General features: G+C 41.9%; 1 pseudogene; it reads right to left on the reverse strand.

Moving 5' to 3' along the window:
* Positions 1 to 618: 618 nt before the first annotated feature.
* On the reverse strand, positions 619 to 3437 carry LOC146200882 (cuticle protein 10.9 pseudogene; annotated as a pseudogene).
* Between the last annotated feature and the right edge of the window lie 2813 nt (positions 3438 to 6250).

Raw genomic sequence — 6250 nt, forward strand, 5'->3', positions numbered from 1 at the left:
CAGTCTGCTCCCTGCAGGAAGAGAGAAAGAATAGGATTATTGCGTTTTAGGCAGTTCTCACGCAATGATGATTTCGACTGGTCTTGTGTACTTCAATACTATACACGGCAAAACGATTACCTAGATTTTCGATATATTGCGGAAACATGACATGGCAGCGCTATGCGAGCTTTCGAACGCTCCACAGCAACTACACTCACCCTGAACACCACGTGTACTGTCATTACGTGAACTTCGCAAGGAGAAGTCTCCGAAAAGGAGACTAATGAGGCCACCTTTCTCCCAATCTATTGGGTTCACAGGAAGGTCACGCGTATTCATGCCCCGTTGTGAATGACCACACTAAAATCAGAGGAGCGAAATATGAAATGTGGGGAAATGCTTAGGGGCCGTGCTCCTCCGCCTTCACCCTGCATTCATGCGGTTGGCACTATTAGCGTTCCAAGTACATTACGAAGATATTCTTCTATGTCAAATTACAAACGCGGGTAAAATTCTTCAGCAACAATTTTTATTGCACATGCATTCTGGCTTTATACAGCTTGGTGCCCCATAACAGCGAAAAGCAGCTTAAGAGATTGGCATCGTAGTGCGTTTCTTTATGGACAGTAGTCGCATTTAGCCCGCCCATGGACCGCCAGCTCCCGCCGCAGCGGCACTGTAGCCGCCAGGCCTGCTTCCCACGTAGCGTCCAGGGGTCACCTTCGCACCACCAGCGGCACCACCACCTGCGGCGACGGGCTTGGCATTGAACACAGCGTCGGCACTGGCGCCCGGTGCGGTGCCGGGCTCGTTGGTATCCACCGTGGCACGGAAACCGTTGGCGTCGGCCACATACGTCACAGTCCGGTAAAGGCCGTTGGCGTCCCGGTAACCGTACGAACCAGTCTTGGTATTGCTGGCGTCACCCTGCTCCTTGTGGAAGAGTTGGGTTCCGAACTCGTCTGTGCTGTCGTAGCCAAAGCTGTATGGCTGGGGAGGCTAGTGAAATCAGAAAACAAAAAGGAAGTGGAGCCATGGAATCTGACATGGGAAACGTCGCACCGCTAGAAGAACAGGACGCGAGTCGGGCAAAATGCAACTGCAAAAAAGGTTGCGCACTATTTAAGAGCACTATGCATGCACATATTCTCACCGCGACTTCAATATTTTGTTCTAGGCATTTACAAGGAGAATATAGCGATATCTCTTGAAATAAGGCTTAAACGTGTCTCGTAAACCAAACTAGTTGGAGGGGCGATAAAAATTCGTTTGTCAGGTATCTCATCGAGAACGTTTAAAGGGGCACGATTGGATAGGCGTCAACTTCAAGGTCTCGTGAATTAATTTCGCTTTTTTTCACGCTGTTGCTTACGGAGTGGCTCAGGTGTCCACGGGAACAAGTGTGACAGATACTGCGCCTTTCCCTTCCTGTGAACCAATTAATAATAATAATAATAATAATATTATTATTATTATTATTATTATTATTATTATTATTATTATTATTATTATTATTATTATTATTATTATTATTATTATTATTATTATTATTATTATTATTATTATTATTATTATTATTATTATTATTATTATTATTATTATTCACGCTTTATTGCGTTTTATTTGTGCTCTTCTGATCGTTCACAAACATTCCACCTTGAAATAATTGCAGCTAATCGTGGTATATTTATTTATCTTTGGAGCAGGCTATACAAAGGTTTCTTTTGTTTCTCTTTCCTTTTTTTAGGGGGAGTGGGGAGGCAGGGCGTTTAGTATAACTCAGTTTTTAAAATCGAGTTAGTCAAAGTGATTCGTCCTTCATTTTCAGACGGCTGCTATTATTTGCTATTTTCAGCTGTTAAACGACGGAACCTTGAAAGTATTGAACGTTGGTGACACTTTTCTAGAATATACAGCACCACTCATTTTGAAAGCAAACGTCTCTGATTGTCGCTGGTATTTACTGGGTTATATCTCTTGGGCAGAGCTTGAGATAATCATGATTTCCTTTTGTCAATCCAGAGAACGTTGCCATAAAGTAGTGAAGCGTGCCTTCAAGGCGCTAATGCAGCCTACAGTGAGTTTGCATATAAAAGTGTTACGCACGCCTGATTGTCCAGCAGCACCTCCACCGTAGCGGTTTTCAGAACACACGAGGGAGACCACGCTGACCAGGAGGAGGGCCTTGTGCACGAGAAAAGAAATCATCAAAAAGAAAAAAGTATAATAGCAAAACGAGAAACAAAACAGTAAAATAATTAGCAACTGATTTTAAAGATTGCTTTAAATGATTAGAATTACGTTCGTTTGTTTTTTGCTTTCCAGGTTAGAGATAGTATGGAAACGCAATATTTTTAACAAATCACCTCATCTTCGCTGTACAAGCTGCGCTTTACTTGGCTGGCTGCTATACGGTGAATAAATTGCAAAGCATGGCGCTTTTGTTAAATTTGATATGAGTGTAAACCCCTGAGAGGGAATTCTACACTTCGGCTAGCACTCTGCCTTGAACAGCGCTGGAAAAGAATTAGTCTTGAAACTTCCTTCATCGACAATAGGACGCTCAGTCATGCGCTTCAGCTTTTGAGGGAATTATGATGCCATGATTACGTTTTCTTTCCCCAAATATAAATACCCCGTGAATACAAGCAGCTTCATACCGCACAGTGAGATAAAAACAGTTCTAATAACACAAATTTCCGTCCAGCATTCTGACGGGAAAGCTTGGAATAGGCCATTCAGAAGCATTGTCAAAACGCTGTATGTTAAATAAATTGAAGGATTGCTTGAATTTATGTTGCAAAATAAAACTGAAGAGTTGCTCTACAGTGGCTTCTCTGGAAATATTATCAGATAACAGGATACCAACGCAATCAGGACGCCAGCAGGAATAAGCCCAAATTAAGCACTTTTTCCAGTGCCAATTCGCCAATTCTCTAAAAGGACGTTTCCTTGACCTATATAAATGGAGCTTTAATCAAACAATAATAATAACAGCTGTTTTGCGAGAACTTGTATCAGATATTTTGGGAGCGTACTATGTAGACCGCAAGAAGTTTTTTTTTAAATAAATTTTACGAATTTACTATTTTACAACTTAAACAATATGTGTGGCTATGTCGTCTCGAAAGAAGTGCCAATTTTTTAACGTAATTTCTAGTCTTATTAGTGCTTATATTTACACTATGCGCTCATAATTCCCGAAAAAAGAAAACAGGCGATAAACTAACAGCCAGGGATTACTAGGAGTTATAGCGGTAAAATAAAAAACAAAACGCAGTAAAACGTCAATTCTTATTTATGGCAAGCATAGATATGATGCCCTTTCTTTGACTAGCACCTATTCTCTCTGGTAGACTTAGAAGGATTGTAAATAATGGAGTCATCACTGTGACAACCCACTGACCTAAATCTCGCCGCTCTCGGGTATTTCTCACCTTGATAGTTATATCCATTTCTTCCAACTTGTGCTGTGCGAACTCACTGGTTTTCTTAGCACGCTAGGCTCAGCGAGGTTCGCGACGACTGTGCCATCGGCAGAGCTGCGGCGCGCTTATATACGCCTCGAATGACTAGGGACAACCAGTGAGAGTGGCGACGAGTGATGAGGGGGAGAGCGAAGTGGCGTTTTTCTGCTCTTCTGTGGACGCGCCGTTGAGAGTGAATGGCAGTTTCCTGGGCGTCATCTTGCTTTTTCACCCTTTGTGCGTCCTCTTGCGTTGTCGTGAGATGACACGGTCTGCTTTCATTGAGCCCGCAAACTCCGGAAAACCAGCATAGCGGACAAGCTTCACGATGAAGGTGGCCTTAATACGCGCAGTACGTGTGTTGAAATCTACGCGGCGTTATTTTGGAACCAGCGAAAGTTAGCGCTGATCAGTAACGGACTCTGAAACAGGGGAATTCCGGAAATATTTGCCTTCCTTCCAAGCGGAGCCAAAATACTGCGTGAAAACGTGACTGGTCCAATTGTTCAGCTGCTGCCTGCGTTTGTACGAATAATATTTTTCTCCTGCGGGCTTCTTCATTTCAGCACAAACACTATCAATAACACAAAACGTACCAGCATTCGGGAATTGCATTAAAGTTTCGAATATGCTTGCTTTAAAGGTTTTAAATGCTAGGGGATGGGACGATGGAAATATAACATTACTTTGCAGTGCAGTACAATATTATCCTTGGTCGCTTAGGATGGTGTTCTTGAGAGTAGTGCTAGACAAAGGACGTTTTAAGGCGCTCCCATTTTGTGGCAGTACTGGGAATAAATTCATTATGGAGCGTATTAGTACGAGAATACGGCGCATGAGCTTTGCGGTCTTAATCAGTGTGAGTTCTAGTGTCATAACAAGTATAACTAGTGTGGTGAAACGAGTTTCTTTCAAGAAAGAGCTGAATTCAATGTTTATGAAACAGAGCCAGGAGTACATGTCGCAAAGTGAGGCGTCGCGTTGATAAGTTTTGAATGGGCGTGTTACAATTTAAAAACGAGCAAGCTCAGTGAAAGAGATCGTCTGTAAATGTGCAATATTGAGCTGCCAGTCTTAGTGCAAATAAAAAAATGGCGGAATATATTGTTCTTTTCTAACTTTGTTCCTTCCAGTTTGAGGCTTCACTTTCGTTGCAATTCTTCTAGCTGTTCGTTCAATTCATTTTCACGGGACTTTCACGGACTGAAATATTGAAGGGTGGACGCTCGCGGTAGTTGCTACAAAAGTTTGTGTTCATTAACACCTGATCCTCCACAGAACGTGCAAAGCACAAGTGGTAAAGTGAAGCATTTCAGCCCCCTCCAAATTTACAATAAATCTGCCATCAGCAAATATGAACATAGACTGTGTAAGGTGGGTTCTAATAGCACGGTAGTGTATAGGTCATTTTGTTGATATCATGGTATCAATCGGTCAGAGTGGTTGAAGAGCACAAACACAAGGTGAACTCTCCAGAAGCTGCACATGATTCTGATTTTATTACACACCTTACTGACATACAAAGAGTGTGACCAAGGATTCAATAAAACAAAATACAATACTCAATAGCAAAATTGCAAAAACGCAGTGAAGACATGCTGATACAGTTTGTGCCTTTTATTCTGGCATAAAAATTGTCGACTATTTTGTATCATATGTGTATGCGTAAAACATACCTTTTCGTTTAAAACGGTTATCCTCATAGCTGGCCATGCAGTCAACATAAGCATGTCCATCCGCATAAATCAACAGCGGTGAGCAATCCGCTGCAATGAAACATCGGTGCGTTTATCTGCCGTAATTTCTATTCCATTACACAAAAACTCCGCAGACATGAATACGCTATTTGACCACAAATATTTTCTAATGGAACCAACTCCAACGTCAGCCCCTCTCCTTTTTTTCTTTCTTTCTTTATTCCTTTCTTGCTTTCTTCCTTTGTTTTATTTTTTAGATCGCTTTATATTTCTGGTTGGTTGGTTTATATTTCTTCGCTTTATATTTCTGCCTGTCCGCATTTGTATAATTACTTCCGAATCAATTCGCGTTTACTTCAACTTAAGAAGGAAGCACTTGGCTGCAGGTACAAAGTCGTGCGATAGATTCAGCGCTCCCATGCAAGCGCTTTCTCCTTGAGCAAGCACATGTACGATGGAAGAGTACGCGTAATAAAGAAGCAAATATAATGGTGCATCCAAATGACGTGAAAGAAAACGGGGTTGTTCGTTGCGGAAGCGAAGTCCAATCATTTATTACGGAAGGAGATGAAAAAATGTCGCTGGCCAAGACCATCGAAGTCTGTTCCAGCAATGATATAGGTCGAGCCACTAAGAAATCCGAAGAAAACTCGAGTCAGTAACGGCACCGCCCTGTCTTCGAAGGGCGGTGCCGTTACTGACTCGAGTTTTCTTCGGATTACAAACTGCATTTTGGACTGATATACTTGCTTAAAGAAATAAAATCACACAGCAATATAGAGCGCATCCTGATCTAAGAGTTGTGATTCATTTTAAACCTGCGCGCATATTCCGCAATCCCCTGTTTGCGTCTTAGACGCTATTTGTTGGCTCATGGATTTTAGCGGGTTAAACTAGACGACGAAAACACTGCACTGCTCCGTTGTTTAGCCGCATTTGTATTTTATTTAAATTATGTCGTTTAAATATTCGCAAACTCAGCTGTAATACGAATTCCGAGAGGAAATAAGTTTGGCTACAGACGAAAAAGATCTGTTCCAATTACGCGCTTTTCTAATAACGCAGTTATACACAGTGATGAGTGAGCAAGACCGTTATTACGTA

This window comes from Amblyomma maculatum, chromosome 2, assembly GCF_055883805.1.
Source record: "Amblyomma maculatum isolate TAMU_Amacu chromosome 2, ASM5588380v1, whole genome shotgun sequence".
Taxonomy (NCBI): Eukaryota; Metazoa; Arthropoda; class Arachnida; order Ixodida; family Ixodidae; genus Amblyomma; species Amblyomma maculatum.